Here is a 17,140-nt window from a genome sequence, read left to right as displayed (position 1 = left end):
TGTCGTACTGACGACAAAATCAACAACACAATGTTTCTAGAGATGCGTGTTGATGGAGACCATGGTTACATCATGATCTCATTTGGGAATATTCTATTGTCATGATATGTTGATACGTCAGTAGTTCCGTCGTAGCCCCACTAGCCTTTTTGTTTTGAGAATGTGATCTTATTTTGCATAGACTTGTATAGCGGATGTTGTCGACGAAAAAAACATATAACAATCGGTAACACCTGGTTTCCTTGCATTTTAGGGGTCCTCATGCAAATCTTTATTTATTTATTTGTTTTTTTTTATCTTCATTATGCCCTCGATTTTTATAGATTTCGAGTTAGAATTACGGTTTCGGTGTACTTTCGGCATTCTTTGTTTTCCCCTCTATATAACGTGACGTAGAACACAATTCTATGTTTAGCGTCTTGTAATAAGCAATCATATTTCTATGCTGTTCTTTATCAAATCCTTTCCAGCAGCAGAAGCCAGAATTTACGAGAAACTTGATGCAATATAGTGGCTGTTCTTGTGCCAAAGAATACTTCTTATCACGGCAAATAGCAGTTAGTCACGAAAAGGACTTAAATCATTAGAGGTTTCACATCAACTTTTAGGAATGATTTTTGAAACTTAAGATGAAAAGTAATGTCCAAAGCTTGTTATTATTACTATTGTCATAGCACCGGCTATTTGTAAATCAGTGTTGCGGTGTCGTTAATGTGGTTGAAGCTAGTTAAACACTCGTTATTCCGAGGATACCTAGCTATAGCTTCGTTTGCAACACGCATGTGCTAAACCCTACAATATTAAGAATATAACCTTAACGTAGTCGTTATCGAGACATCTCGCATATCATTTACAACCCCCTTCTCCCATATAGCTTACAAAACGTAACATGGAATTAAGATTCTTAAAAAATTGTTAAGCTTGATAATTGAAATTTTGTGTTTAGGGAATAGTCGGAAAATGCCCTCAATATCGACTTTTCAAGTGACATGTAAGTGTTGGGCCCTGCCATTACGTAACATACCTCCCCTCTCAGGGATTGGTCCTCATTACAAGCGCGAGGTAAATGATAGAATGTGTTACCAAAACCGTCATTTCTCCTTTACATCTGACAGAAGCAGAAAATGCCTCTCTTCGTGATTTTGTGTATAGAAGTGAGCTTGCTAAAGATATGTATAGTTGATGGTGACGCAAGAACGACTCAAAAACAACTCTGTTTCCCAATAGACTCCTATGCTGCACAGATTGGTGTCAATATTCACCAAAAACTAAGTTAAACTCATTTACTGAATTCATGTACTAAGCTTCAGCGTTCTTATTTAAAAATACTTTAATTTGGGAAATCAATACTTTTAATGAGATTATTTTATAAAAAAATGACCTTTCGTATCTTAATTTAATGAGCAGAAAAAGATTGGTACGGGATGTGATTGATCTTCTAAGGCATTTTATCTTCTGTGATGTAATTCCTAGATAAGGAAAACAGGTTTTTTTTTATTGTTTCCTACTGACAGTGAAAGGATGGAAAATAACAGGCGCTGATGCAACGCATAATTAAATTATTTTCTCGTTACTGTAACAATTGAGATATTTACAAGACTGACATTTATACTAATGTCTTAGAACAGATTTCTGATCCCATTTTCTACCATCTGTCGTCACACGGGTTACAATATCCCCTGTCGATTACCTATCAGTCTCCCATCAACATCTATAAGCCAACGTTTTGTTGTATAATTCAAACATTTGTATGTTTATTTGTCCATAAACACTCCACAATACCTCTCATGTCTTCCTTCTCGCCAAACCGATTACCAAAACGACCCCAGCTGTAGGCTAACATGACTTGGCTGCCACTTGAGTATTATAGTTCCTCCTTATTTTTCTTAGATGAATAAACATCTTCCAGACGATTACACGTTCTGTGTGCAGTGGTAAATCAGCTGTGCTTGGATTACGATCAGTGTCTTCTCATCATGTGTTTACTGCAGACCCAGCGACTTACATTGTGTATTCGATACGTTTTGATATTCAAATACATTGACAAAAGGATAGGCTTTTTATGCACAAACAACAACAATGATAGCTACAGAGTCTGCTATCAAATTGTCGTTAAAGAAAATAATGTTAACAATTTCCATATAATGGCGGTTTGATATACGCGTAGCCTTGTGAAGCAAAATTGATAATAATAAGCATTAAATTCAAACTGATTGAACAGGGAAGAGCAATGCTTGTAATCCCCACCTCTATATTATGGCTCATATATGTTATTCTACCTTTCTACGATATTCAAAAAGCAACCATGTTGCAATATGGCACAATTGCTTAAGAGGTGATTTTGAATATTTTACAAGATCATGTTAGAATAACTCCATATATTCACTGGCTTCGATTAACCTTTCTAAACTAAAATGACACAAGTTTATCAGTTTACACAAGAAACAATTCCTCCCCAACAGGTTGGCATTCAGATTTTTTCTCCTAATAAAAACAATGGTCCCCGTAAGGGCTGTACAATGGAGGAGGAACGATTTGGTTAAGGAATCTTTTTATCGTTGTTCTTCCTAAGATGAATAGATGCTTATACCCTGAACCAAAATCACTGTCGATGGCTTAATATCTCGGTAGAACTATTGTTCGGATAGCCAAAATCTCTTATCACTTCACCACCGTCCAGATACCACGTGTTTCCTCGCTCTAAGTGGTGCTTCTTGAGGAATTGATTTCGACGTTTCTATTGATCTCGTATACGATGTAACATTATTTTGAGGTTTTCGTATCATCAAGTGCTGATTAGAAGCCCTAGTAAACGCTGGTGTGGAACCTCCTGGTGCAATTAAAGAGTCAATGTGGTTCGATTTTGACGCATGCATGAGAATATATATTCATACATTTAAAAATATATTGTGACATGAAGGGTGAAAACAGTCACACTTTCATTCAGGAATGTATCCACACCATTTATTATCACAGTCATTATTGAAATCAATTGCTTTCGCTACGTGATTTACACATGTATGTTTATAATCACTTTACAGTACATGTACTTCAATAAGTGGAATTGCGAAATCATTTTGTGTACGAACAAATTGGAATAATTCATTTTAATCTATTCTCATAACTTCTACGAATTTCCTATGTGTAGCCAAAGATTGCAAATATAGGTATTATATCATTTGTAGAAAAAACGAAACACATAACTGATATATAATCATTTCTCTACTCACCATAATCGTCCTAATAAGCAGAAAATATCGATGTCCAATAAATGATCAACGCTTTCTTATTAACAATCACTCTATTGCTTTCTCATTTCCACTTTTGGGCTTAAGGCACAAATTTATCGCTGCATACCCACCGACAGTCATTGGTGATCACAAAGCCATCATTACTATGTTATTCTTTCTACGTATACCAGACTGCAATTCACTCTCTCGAAACACATAGTTGACGTTCTCTTAACCAGTTACCAACATACCTCTTAACAATAAACTGTGGCCTAACAAGATAATAGCTGAAACTTGAAGCTGTTTAATTGAGTGAAATTGTACGGACGTACAGATAAAGATACAATCATGAAATTTGTACAAATACAAAAAAAGAATACCAGATTTTCTGACGAGTCAGCGTCTTTCCCTTTTTATGGGCAATGCCTACCGTATAATTCTAGGTAGAATCAACGGAATGATACGTGCTTAAACATTTCTTTGACAAGACTCCAGCAGGACATACTTCAGGACGCCAAACACGTACACAAACATAGCAAAAACGTAAAAAGTTAAATATATTTCAGTAATCATACTTTAGGAAATGTGGCGATTAAAACTTTTAACTGTTTAATTTATATTTAACTACATAGATCATAGATATTTCGTATAAATAAATACGCTAACGGTTATATGATTTGCTGACAGTAAAATATGTCCCGTTGAGATGGTGATTTCTATGACAAAACTGACTATGTCTTCAATATGCATGTCTCGAAGTCATGTATGTTTACCAAGTATTTTCCAATCAGCCGCCCTTGAATATATGATCAACTGTGACAGGCAACCATAACACGTTTTCGAAGCAATGAGGTTACTATCGAAACATGCTAATTTTACAACAGGGAAATGGAAACCATGAGACTGTCATACATGCACAATAAGTGTTAAGCTGTGTTGTTTATAAATGGTTAAGCGGCTATGGAGAAAAATCTGTTTAAGTTCAAGAAGGTATATACAATTTTTGACAAGATCAATAATTACGTCATTTTACAAAACAATTATCGACATACAAAAATGTCCTTAAAAAGATATTAGTAACACGTATCAGAACATAGTTGAAACATGAAAGAAATCCAACATATATTAAAGTAAGAATACAACTTCTAACAGAAATTTATTCCGAGGTGAAACAAAAAGCTCTCCCTGACACGTGACTAACGTCGGACGTCGGACGTGAAATGGCAAACAGTATGAAACATTTTCTACTGCAAGAATTCATCAACAGGTATTTCTTTTTTGGTGTCACCCTTTGTACATCGTATGTGACCACGCACTCTTTGTTCTGTTATCGTTAGTTACACTCAATATCCTCGCTCCCATATCTAGGTCAATCACCTAGAAATCAAAATGCACAACGTCTCAATCTAATAATGTTCAAGGTCTCCAGCAACTAAACTCGTTACACATTTGGTTAGATATCCGGAATACAAGTGTCCATACTGATGTCCATATTCTGCAAACTCACAGTGTCTGATCTGATACTGACATTACCAGGTCAATATTAAACACATTGACCTCGGATGACTAAACATTATAAACGGCTGAAGAGTTAGTTAATATGGGTTAGGTGAAATGGCTTTGTTATAGGTTAATACACATGATAAATAACCTATTAAAATAACCTCTGTTAACGGTAGGATTACAATCCTATGTATATGGTAGGATTGTGATATCTGTATATTGTAGAATTGTGATCATGTGTATATTTTAGGATTATTATCTTCCGATATTGTAGGATTTCGATAATACATGTATGTATATTGTAGGATTGCGACAATATGTATATTGTAGGATTGTGATCATCTTGATATTTTAGGACTGCGATCTCTGTATATTGTAGGACTGCGATCTCTATATATAGTAGGATTGCAATCCTCTCTATATTGTAGGATTACGTTCATCTGTATATTGTAGGATTGCGTTCATCTGTATATTGTAGGATTGCAATCCTCTCCATATTGTAGGATTACGATCTCTGTATAGAGTAGGATTGTGATATCTCTATATTGTAGGATTAAGATCTCTGTATATAGTAGGATTGTGATATCTCTATATTGTAGGATTACGATCTCTGTATATAGTAGGATTGTGATATCTCTGTATATAGCAGGATTGCAATCCTCTCTATATTGTAGGATTGTGATATCTCTATAGTGTAGATTTGCGATCATATGTATATTGTAGGTTTGCGATCTCTGTACATGGTACATGTGATCTCGCAATATGATAGGATTTCTATCTGCATATCGTTGGATTGCGATCTCAGCATATTGTAGGATTGCGTTCATCTGTATATGGTGGTATTGCTATCTCTGTATATTGCAGTATTACGATGCTCTGTATATTGTAGGATTACGATCTCTGTATATTGTAGGCTTGCGATCTCTGTATATTGTAGGCTTGCGATCTCGCAATATGATAGTATTTCTATCTGCATATCGTTGGATGGCGATCTCAACATATTGTAGGTTTGCGATCATATGTATATTGTAGGATTGTGATCTCTGTATATGGTAGTATTGCGATCTCTGCAAATTGTAGGATTGCGTTCCTCTGTATATGATAGGATTCGGTACCTTCTCCAAACAAAATGATAACAGTCTGCTTTAATTTCTATTAAATGTCGTCGATGACTAGAGTTAGCAATGCAAATAGCCATATTTATTTCGTTATACCATGATTGTTAGGAATGTTGTCACACTGCATATTTTCAAAATATGGTTTTCGACATAAGGTCAAGTATTATCTATGACAGACAATACCTTAAGGGAGCTTATGAAGGTATGATTAACCTTGATTTGCTGATGAAGACGTGATTGGGAATTCTGCCCCCGTTAAGTTCAATGTCGCCGGGGGATGCACTTTTTGCTTTACCGGCTGATACATGTATCCTCTGAATCAACAGGATGAGACAGAAGTATGAGATTAAATACCCATCAAATTCCAACCCCTATAAAACTTGATTTATCAGAATGTCCATTTAAGGAATGTTATGTTTTGTTTTTGGCAACAAACCAAAGATTTTCGATTTTTTGTTTTTGTTTTTGTTATCTTCATGAAAATATGAAAGACTCCATTTGCCTGTTTTATTCATAAAATAAATCACAAGAATCATGAAAAACATCACCATTATACTTTTTTGACAGTAAACAAAGTTTTTTTTCGATAAAATACGAAATTAGTATAAGTTATATCGTAATGATATGCCAATGAAATGAACTGTTTGTTGTCGTCATGTTTTCTGTGCTCGGACTAATACAATTATGTCATTTCAAAAAATTGTATATTTAATCAATCCACGCATAGTGATAGGTAATGACAACACAAAGTCAATTGACGATGTGGGGAGAAACTCTGTTAATGACACAAGACAACGTCGAACACGCTAATGAAGTATTCTGACTAGTTATTATTTATCGGCTTCCAGTTTTGATTCGAAACGTAATTTCGAAAATTGTCACTTCCCCATTTTTTATTTATTTATTTATATTTTTTTTGAGAGAGAACGGTTATTTTTTATCGATGAAATAAATCGGTCAAAAGGATTTGTATACAAGCTTTGCATTTAGTAAATGGTCAACCTTTAATATTGACGATTGACCATCAAAATATAATCAGCGCACGTGATATCTGATGTTTTAATGAATATGAAATAATCTTTTCAGCGGTATCTTAAACACAGGACTGTTTTTAAAGTGCTTAGATATGATCTTTGACCTTTGACACTCATCAATGACCACACCAATATAATCAGGTGTCTGGACGGTGTGCTGTTTTCGTTCAAGAAAATTAAATCTGCTCGAGATTAATAATATTCATGAGATATCGTAAACACAATTTGTACAAGGGCGGACGGAAGGAAAGAAGGACGCATAAATATATTATCATATAGTCCCTTTGCTAAGTGGGCAGGGATATAATTGATAACCTTGGAATAATCCTTTCTGCATGTCCTATAACCTCAATAAGAACTGGCATCTAGAGCGAGCTGTACCATCAGCCATATTGTGAAAACCGACTACACTGTTTGTGGCTTTGGTGTGTCACTGTAGTTAGCTGATGCATGGAGACATGTCGTCCGCTGTGTTTGATACCACCGTTACATTTCAGTTCCTATTAGCCTTGATGCTATTATACAAGTAATTTAATTTTCAAAAGTCATTATTCATTTAGGTTAAAAAGGACAGAAAACTCCAGGTTAAAGAATATAAAAATAGGATTACACTTTGCAAATGACCTTTTCGCATGCAAATTTTATACATGTTCAAAATGATAATCACGTATGCTGTGCTGGTCTTTTTTTTTTTCTTAAAACCAAACTACAAACATTCCAGTTCAAGAAAAGATAACATAACGGATCTAAAGAAAATACAACTACAGAAGTAAATGAGAGACCAAAACAATGGGAAATACAACAAATGAAACAAATGAGAGACCAAAACAAAAGGAAATACAACAAATGAAACAAATGAGAGACCAAAACAAAAGGAAATACAACAACAGAAGTAAATGAGAGACCAAAACAAAAGGAAATACAACAAATGAAACAAATGAGAGACCAAAACAATGGGAAATACAATATAAGGACAAGAAGAAACATCAAAGTAAAAGGCAACAGACAGGAGCAGATAAACCCCAAAATAAAAATGAGGAAATATGAAAAAGTAACACCTAGAAACAGAAATCGAGGTACCTCCTACGCCATAGATGGCAGCGGTAATGTTTGTTAAAGGTCTTTAAGAAGCTTTGTCCGAAATGACGTGTCTCCTGCCAAAATAGCATAACAAGTAGATTGTATTTTAATCCTTAAAGGTTTGCAGCTAGTGTTTCTCAAAGACGAGCAATTAAAATCCAGATAGTGACATTTTAAATTAAGTGTATATATAATATAGAGTCGTCAAATCACACGCTTAACCTTGCTAAACACCTGGTCGTATTGACCAGGTCCTTATTTTCAGTGAATGAATAACATATGAATCCTTTTAAAAGGACAAAACATTATTCCTGATTCATAGGAGCATGGAACTACCTGTAACAACATATCGATATACAAACATACATAAGTACGTCTGGTTAGTTGGCCATTACCCTTCATTAGCTGATATCGTTGTGTTTAAGTATCTGTATAAATTTGGAAAAAATATGGACGTTTTCTTAATGATCAGTGATGCCAAACTATATATTAATATTACGTAACCTAGATTTAGAACGTCTGTTATAAATGCGGAATACATCATATACTGGTAGATACATGCAAGGGTCGGCATAACTGGACCAGCATTAGTGAGGACTAATTACCTCGCTTACACATTCCGTGCCGATAACGGCACCTGTATCATGCTAATAATAACTCGAATATATGTTTACACTTGGCTAAATACTTACGGAAAATGGATGCACGTGTTCCCTACATGTATACCGAGTTTGATGTTTTTTCCGAGTCAGGCCGTTCTGTTATTGATTCTTAATTTGACGCCTTTCGAATATTTAAATCAGACTGTTCTGGATTTCGAAAAACAATCTTTTAAATGATATTTTAAACATTGATTCTTAATTTAATGCTTTTCCGAGTACATGTACTTAAATCAGACTGTGATGGCTTTCGAAAACAATCTTTTAAATGATATTTTAGATATTGGTTCTTAATTTAATGCATTTCCGAGTACTTAAATCAGACTGCGCTGACTTTCGATATAATGTTATATGTAATATCTTAACAATAATGGTTCTTCGTCTGGCATGTTTTCCAGTATGTAAGTAAGACTTATCAGTGTGTCGGCAACACTGTTTGCGAGATTATATATAATTACTTTTAATTTTACTGTCCAAGTATTCAAGTGAGACTGTTCTGATTTTTTGAAAGCAATCGCGTAAGTGATAATTCAGATATCAGTTTTTAATTTGACACCTTCACGAGTATTTAAGTCAGGCTGTTCTGGCCTTCTATATCTGTTCCGGGCTTCTATATCGATATCGTTACTTCAATACATTTAGGGACACATTAGCAATTTACAAATCAATGATAAGTCATCATCATCATCATCAATAGGAATTTTACTTACCATTCATACTGCTGTTCCGTACAATACCACTTCCTCCGAGTTAATACAGGTATTTCGAATTAAACAGACTTTTGTAGAGATGACGTTTCCCACACTGTGTGGGAGATTAAGCAGTCCAGCAGAGACTCCCACTCTGACACTAGAGTCTAAATGTTAGTTGTGACGAAGATTACACTAGTTTATAGCGGCACGTTTTCTTTAATGCATTAATTTATATGTTCCTTTGAGCCCGTTGTTTAGGAGTTTTCTATGAACGAACGTGAACAGCATCTCACTCACATTTTAAAGGCGACATTTGTAAATTGAAAATTGTGGTGTCTTAATGCATTTTTGTCCTTGCTTTATGTTTTATTCAAACGCAGTACATTTTAAATACAAACACAAACTATTCCTGAGGTTATAAAACGTTTTCAATAACTTCCACGAATTATTGAAGATATTGTTCGCAATGCAGACGTAAAAACGACAAAATCCTTTAGAAACACGGTCAATTATGCAAATATTTTCTCATAATTATAACCAAGACCGGACACACAACTGATTCCCTCATCTCACGTGCTATTTCTACAATAGCACGCGCGCGCGAGGTTTTGACAGTGAGGAGAGGTGCACTTACTAAGACGGAGAATAGTGACGACGTTCACTGGGATTCTATCGTCGGGAGCAGCGACGCTCACCACTATGCTACCTGCAGTGACTGGATTACTGGTTAACAACCACAGTGATTGGATGTAATATCGATAGATAGCTTCTTATTTGTATAAGATATAATTACACAGAGAAGAGCACAATGAATCCCCGACAGGTGAGGTGATTAGGTGATTAGTGGAGAGAGTACTGGCCCAGACAGGTGGCTGCATTAGAATAGATGCTAAAACTTACTCGTGTGATCTTATCGAGTACACGGCGAGGTCATGGACCTCAGTCAGTGTGAATACTAATCCATTTATATGACTACACTAACGATTGGAGTCTGAGGATATCTTGTAAATCTGAACGAATGTTGTGAACGTATGGCTGTTATCATGGCAATACCGATTAGCATGTATATGGATTATATCACCAATGTACCGGTCTAAAATCTATACCCAATGGTCATTTTTTTGCGAGGTTGGCTGCTAAAAGTTTCACGTTTATAATCCCACATTGGGCTGTCAGAATTGAGATCACATTAGCTCTGTTACTGCCAGTGTTCTCGTTTGCGTCAGTGGGCATGCGAGTACATTCCCAACGGTCACATGGTCTGTTAGATCACTGAGATGCATAAATATTGCACCTTTATATATATGCAGATACTTCTGAAAGATGGAAACTAAAGGTCAAATTTCGCAAACGTGATTTATCAGTGATAACGCTAAAATAGATATAGCACGGGAAACACCGTGGTTTGGGTTAGAATTACGGTCTTGCTTTAACGTTAGTATTCTCTCTCATTTTTTTTCAAAATGGTTTGGGATATCTGATACAAAGGAACTGGAATCGTTTATATGCCAAGTCGATTATATTTTCTAAAATCTAGATAAGATATGGATGTAACATGCGACAATATCTGAACTACTCATCACCTAAAGTACAGAAAGATGTTGGCTCATCAATCTTCTGTTACCGTGTTGGCTCTCAAAGTTGAAGGCAACTGTCTTCGTTTGAAGTTTTTTGTTTCTAAACACTTCTTTAGCATCAGGAATATAAAAATCAGAAAAAAACTTCTTTTTTTCAAAGGCAAACTATCTATTCTGTTTTGTGTTTTGTTTCCTTTGTAATGTTTAAACAACAAACAATACCGACATAATAACTAAAAATTGATAAAACAAGGGTGAAATATTAACAACAATCAATACAAGGAGAAGAAAATTAACCCAGGTGCTCCGATGGAGCAAGCATTTTCTGCTTCATCGACGACACCTGTCATACAAATCATGGTCCAATCGAAATGAGACCTAAGGCATAAATTACCTTATATTTAAATTATATATTAGAGGAAAAGTAGAACATGATCTATGACTTAAAGTTTAGAGATGTCATTCAGCTTCATACAGCAGCTGGAAGTGCATATCAATACTTTTCGTAATGCAGTTTTTAAAAGAGAAGCTACAATTATTCATCCTAAGTGATTTAAGGGAATAATTATTTTAGTTTTTATATCAAATTCCATTTATAACAACAACATGGTTGCTTGTTTTATCTTTTATTTGAATAGACACGAATATTCATCAGACACGAATATAAATCAGATTGTGTAGATATTTGTTTTAGAGAAATTGCTACACAGGTTATTTCTACCTACTATTAATCACGTCTGTTGGCCCGGATGGAAGTGCGCGATGGGACTTACTGTGTGACGAAACCAGAGTACCTGGGGAATAGCCGTGTATTCGGGCAAGTGACCCCATACCTTTTCATGTCTGATCGGGCAATCACTGTGCCACCTGGTCATACAATAGATTGAAAATATGTTTTCAAAAACTAACAACAGATTAGGGAGAGTTTTGACATTTGAATTATTAATTATAATAGATATTGAATATATTCGTTTTATTAATGTTATTAATCTCTCTACATCAAACAAGTTTGATCATATTGGCGTCAGAGATACATTACATACTTATTTAGACCAAAGTTGCTATCTTTTTATCATGCCTGCAAATTAATTATTGCTGTTTAAACATCCATTTACAATTTTAAAAAATAGCCCAATAAACCATCTTTGGTGTTAAATAATATGTTTCTAGTAAATGTTATATGATTTCAATGTAAACGATTGAATGTAATGAGTTGTGCATGAATGATAGCTGCATCTACTTTACAATGATTTCTCATTACTCCATCGTGAACTTTTATGGTTGTAAATGTTTCCTAGATAAAAGATCGTTTAACACCCAACGTAGTGAACAAATAAATAACTGTTACAATGTTCTACAAGTTCAGATTTATATGCACATACATAAATATGCAAATAGATATCATTTAACGATAAACCCCGCATTCATTGGTACTTTGTAAGGCAATGGTCTGGTCGGTGATTTTGCTATCGACTACAATCCCATGGGACGCATAACCCGTCTTGTCCTACATTAGAAGGTGACGGCTAATATGCGCGGTTAATCGTCAAGATCCAAATACGACCCCGTTATACCATTACGATGGCAAAGACATTATGGATATTGAATCTGTTGTACTCTGCTTAGTAAACACGCAGAGATAGATGAAGCATAGGAATTTCGCTGTACCCCCTCAATATTACCGCACAAAGGGTCAGGAGATTAATGAAAAATCGTGATCCATTTCCTCTGTGCCATAAGGGTACCTGGAAGTCGTATTTGATAGATTAAGTACGGACCTTACTGGAGCAGTCCTCTAAGTGCAGGCAGTTATCTGACTATCGATTCCCTAACGTAGGTTTACAGTTGTTGTTGCTACAATATACATTGACAATAATAATTTTCGATCTGATCGTAACAATTAATTACCCCCTCATCAAGGATAGAGACCAAACGACGCGGTATCTAACGTTGAGCGCTTGTTTGTCACTGTTCTAGCTTCCAGTTTCAAAGTAATCGGATGTATGTCCGCAATATTCTCCACACGAAGTCTCTTTGATTGCTCGGTAGATCGAAGTAGTCATGCATGAGCACACACCAGTACTGATAATTGCCGGATGGGTCATTGTTCTGCTCAGCATGGTAGGTTCAAGATGTAAGGAAAGATCAATTTTGAGGAAAATCCTTTGTCCTATAACTCTACATTACATTCAGCATTTTAAAAAATCTGCAATTACCACGGGCACACATTCCTGATTGACAATATTTTATTTTTTGGAAAATAATAGACTGAAATAACATATTTATTACTATTTAATGCAAATAAACACTTTAGACGACCACATTCGGCGGATGGCTACCTACGCTGGCGCCATACCTTTTTCCCTTCGTCGTTTGCTAGAAAAGGAAACTCCGCCATTATCTTACGAACTTGACCAAGATATAAAGTTTACAAGCTGACAATCATCGATACGACATGAAACAAAAATATTCAAATCGATAGTATAAAGTGGTATTACCATAACATGTTCAATGATGTGCGTTATAGGAACTGTAATGCAAGTTGAAGTTACTGTTTCCCGAGGACGTAGACTGATCCACAATTTACACGCTTTACTTTGATTCATATCTATCAACGAGCCAGCCGGCATAATCGTTAAAGGAACGGCGCAAACTCAAATGATGTTTCATCGTAGAAATATCCATTATTGATTCTCGTTGCCTTTTTCAGACATTGCAAATTCCTGTCTCGACCAAACATTATACAACAGTCTAAGAGGTTCATCATTCCAATCCCTCTGATAAATAGTGTTTCTATGACATTGCTTAAACAAGTTGATTGAATAATACAAGAAAAGGGTTAAAAGACATTTTCTGCGCAAGAAATACAATTTCGAAATGGTTTATTATGCAGATAAAAGTATCTTGCTACGTATATGGGTGAAATTCACTAAAAGTTATGAATTAAGTACGAAAAGGCGGGAAAAGTGAATATCCAGAGATAGATTTGAGAAAGAATGGAAATGTCGAAAATAACAAGCGTTATACGTAGCCAAATGACTTTATATATTGACTCAAACGAATATCAATGACACTAGTGTGTAAATTTAAATGGCCGACAAGAAGGTTAAAACTGGACGAAGTAAACTTATACTCTGATATTCAGCAATGTATGACCCCAAATCATTGAGAACGGCTTATGCTTCTCAGATTGTGGAATTCGTATATGCATTACCGAATGTACAACATAGAGCCCATTTATTCAACTATCTAAGTAAATATACCAATATGCTATTTCATTACATCTTATCATTTCTGTGTACGTTTACTGTCTCTCCTTTAACCTGTAATTGTATTCAAACCATTGTTAAAAGAATAATTGTGTTTTCAAATTTTCTTGCGATTATATAATATTTACTTATACAAAGAGACATGGTTAACGACACACACATTTATACTCCAATCAGCAGTACTGATATGGTTTTCTGGTATAACAACAAACTAATTTTCAAAAAGGTTTGATGATTTTCTTCTCGTTTTCTTTGGTAGTATTTTTCTGAATGCTCTACCTATTTGCTTGATATATGCGCGGTTTACTGTCCATTTCTTTATAAGTTGGAAGGATGCCTAGGTTGAGCTACTCCGTTAGTTTAGCGATCTGTATAATTACTGCTGTATCTAGATTGGAACGGGAAACGAAGCAATATCTCTTCGCACATTAACTGAGAGAGACTTCCCGCTACCTTCTATTAAGTAATTACGAATTGACGAGTACACTGACAGTTATTGAGTGACGGTAAGTGTAAATCATATGTAAATGGAATGGAAATACTTCCACATCATCTCTTTCCGCCATAGACATATTGGTCATTATTTTACCACCAATGAATGTCCCTAGATAGAATATGACATTTGATTAGAAAGAAGTTGCCGCAGCTAGGGAAAGTTTCTAATTTGAATAACCCTCCGAACACAAATTTTACGACAAGCTTCTTCTAACATGGAAATACGTTATATGTGTTTTACTTACTGTGTATCATACAAATGATAGGTTTGGCCTAGTGATCATAGACTCACTTTTCACCTAGGTGGCCGGGGTTTGATTCCCTGATAGACATGAAAAAGTATGGGGTCGCCTGCCCAACCAAGTGGTTTTTCAACGAATACTTTGGTTTCCCCTCTGTCTAAGACCCCTAGATTGCTTCCATCAGGCCAACAAGCATGATTAACGTAAGTGTATAGAATTTGTTCAGCATGTGTTATAAAATGAATATAGTTTGTTATGAATTATATGTAAACAATATAATGTAGTTCATAATTATAAAGTAGTATATACCTAAGAAACCTCTGCTTCCTCAAGATTGATTCTTTTTACACTACTTGCCTGTCTCGCCAACAAAACAGACAGAAACCACAAACAGGACTTGAACTTGACCTGAAAAGAACCTTTCTCTACAGCATTTTCGTAGCTATTGAATTGTTCCAATTTTCTTATTCTGTTTTTAATATAAACCAATTTTGTATACATGTAATAAACTGTTATTTTTAAGTAGATAACCAGTTGATGTCAATTGTAACGTGTTACACCAACTAGGAATGGAATTTTATTTCATTGAAATGTGACACAATAAGAGCTCCGAATCACAGACGGCATTTAAAGAAAATGGAAACACCTTCGTGACGAATCACCCATAATTGTAGACCAATGAAATCTCTACTGAATTTATTCTGGCGCCTTGATGTCCTCAATGATTGACCGTTCAGGATATTTGTTCTCGGTTAAACAGACAAACTTTTGTCGAGCGTGCGGATAACGAAAAAGAAATGTTACCAATTTCGGTGCATCTCGTTCCACCTTCAATTTCCCGAAGGTTCGCAAGAATGCTGCGTGCATTTTCAAATTAGAAAATTGCCGTTTTTTATCAATGCCGTATAGCTGTAATGCTGTATGGTTGTGTTAGCTATGAAGTGCTTATATAAATGTCTGCTTCCGCATGATTAGTCTACTGATGCAGAATAACCAGTTGTTTTATTGGTATACGGGATGCATAAATGTGTTGACTTGCTAGCGCAATATGCATTCATCACATACAATGTCTGTAAGGTTTATTACTTCAGGATTTAAGGTTCACCACATTAATCCCCTCGAGACATAAAATATCACAGCTTCCTCTCAGTGCATCAGGGTGTTTCGTGTCGCATTTCCATTTTTTTGTCATTCGATGTTTAATTTCATGAAATTACGTGTCAAAGTTTCTCCTATTTCTGCGACAGTTATATGGTTGTGTTATCTAGATTTGAGTGACGAGTAATGCATTTTAGATTACTCGTCATTGTTTGAGTGAAATAATCAAGCGGAAATCAGCAATATCATGGAACATAAATTGCATATTGTACAAACACGTGCCAATGTGAAGGTTAGTTTTAAATGATTACTTAAAATTGTTTTTGTTATTATTGTTTTTGTTGTTTTTGTTGTTGTTGTTCCTTAGAGGGGGTTTGGCCACAAAAGCTCAGTCGGTAAGGTGAAGGTCCGAAATGCATCTTTATACTCCCTCTAACCGTATTGGTTTGTGTTTCCCGGGAAGGTGAGAAACGGGCCAGTCTCTGCAGTCGTAGTTGTGCATTGGGTAACACACCTTTTCTTAATTACTATGGATGCCATGAGTTGGGTATCTCGAAAGATGAAACAGCTGTACAAAGCAAATCATTATTCGTTATTTTCGGCACATATAACTTTTACTTATTGCACATTTAAAGTATTTGCTACTGATTTTAGTCTTTTGTACAAAGAGTGTTTGTGTATACATTGTATCAGCAAATTTATGTATTATTACTGTGTTCGTAATTGGATATAATACATGTATAATACATTTGAAGTTTGAGGTGAGGTCTTAGTCTGATATTGTGTGTGGATCAGAATTTTGTCCTCAGTCTTGCTGACTTTCTTATATTTCATTACCCTATTGTGTTGACGTATGAGGTAAAATTGATAATGATCATTATTTGAAATACATAAGAAATTTGAAATTTTATAAGATTTTTCTATTTAAATATTGAAAATAATATCTTTTTTTTAATGCAAACCTACACGGTTAATTCAGGCACTAGTGCTAAAGAACATAATAATGTAGGGGCGGAGCGGGTAAGGGTGTGTTTAGGGACTGTTTGTTCAGGTCTGGCAGACCCTTAAGTTGATTCATAGCTCTAAAATCAGCAAAACTATGAAAAATATCACCTGCTTATTTCATATACTCAATTTATCCTA

At 35.2% G+C, this 17,140-nt stretch overlaps 1 protein-coding gene across 1 annotated transcript in view; it reads right to left on the bottom strand.

Annotated features, from left to right (window-relative positions):
- LOC117327215 (neuropeptides capa receptor-like) overlaps window positions 1-9,866 on the bottom strand; it is a 45,753-nt gene extending 35,887 nt beyond the window's left edge. The window contains exon 1 of the mRNA XM_033884082.1: window positions 9,335-9,866. The gene's annotated coding sequence lies outside the window, so the exon portion shown is untranslated. The remainder of the gene's footprint in view (window positions 1-9,334) is intronic.
- Between the last annotated feature and the right edge of the window lie 7,274 nt (window positions 9,867-17,140).

The sequence above is a fragment of the Pecten maximus genome, chromosome 5 (genome assembly GCF_902652985.1).
Source record: "Pecten maximus chromosome 5, xPecMax1.1, whole genome shotgun sequence".
Lineage (NCBI taxonomy): Eukaryota > Metazoa > Mollusca > Bivalvia > Pectinida > Pectinidae > Pecten > Pecten maximus.
This window is presented reverse-complemented; position numbering and strand designations above follow the sequence as displayed.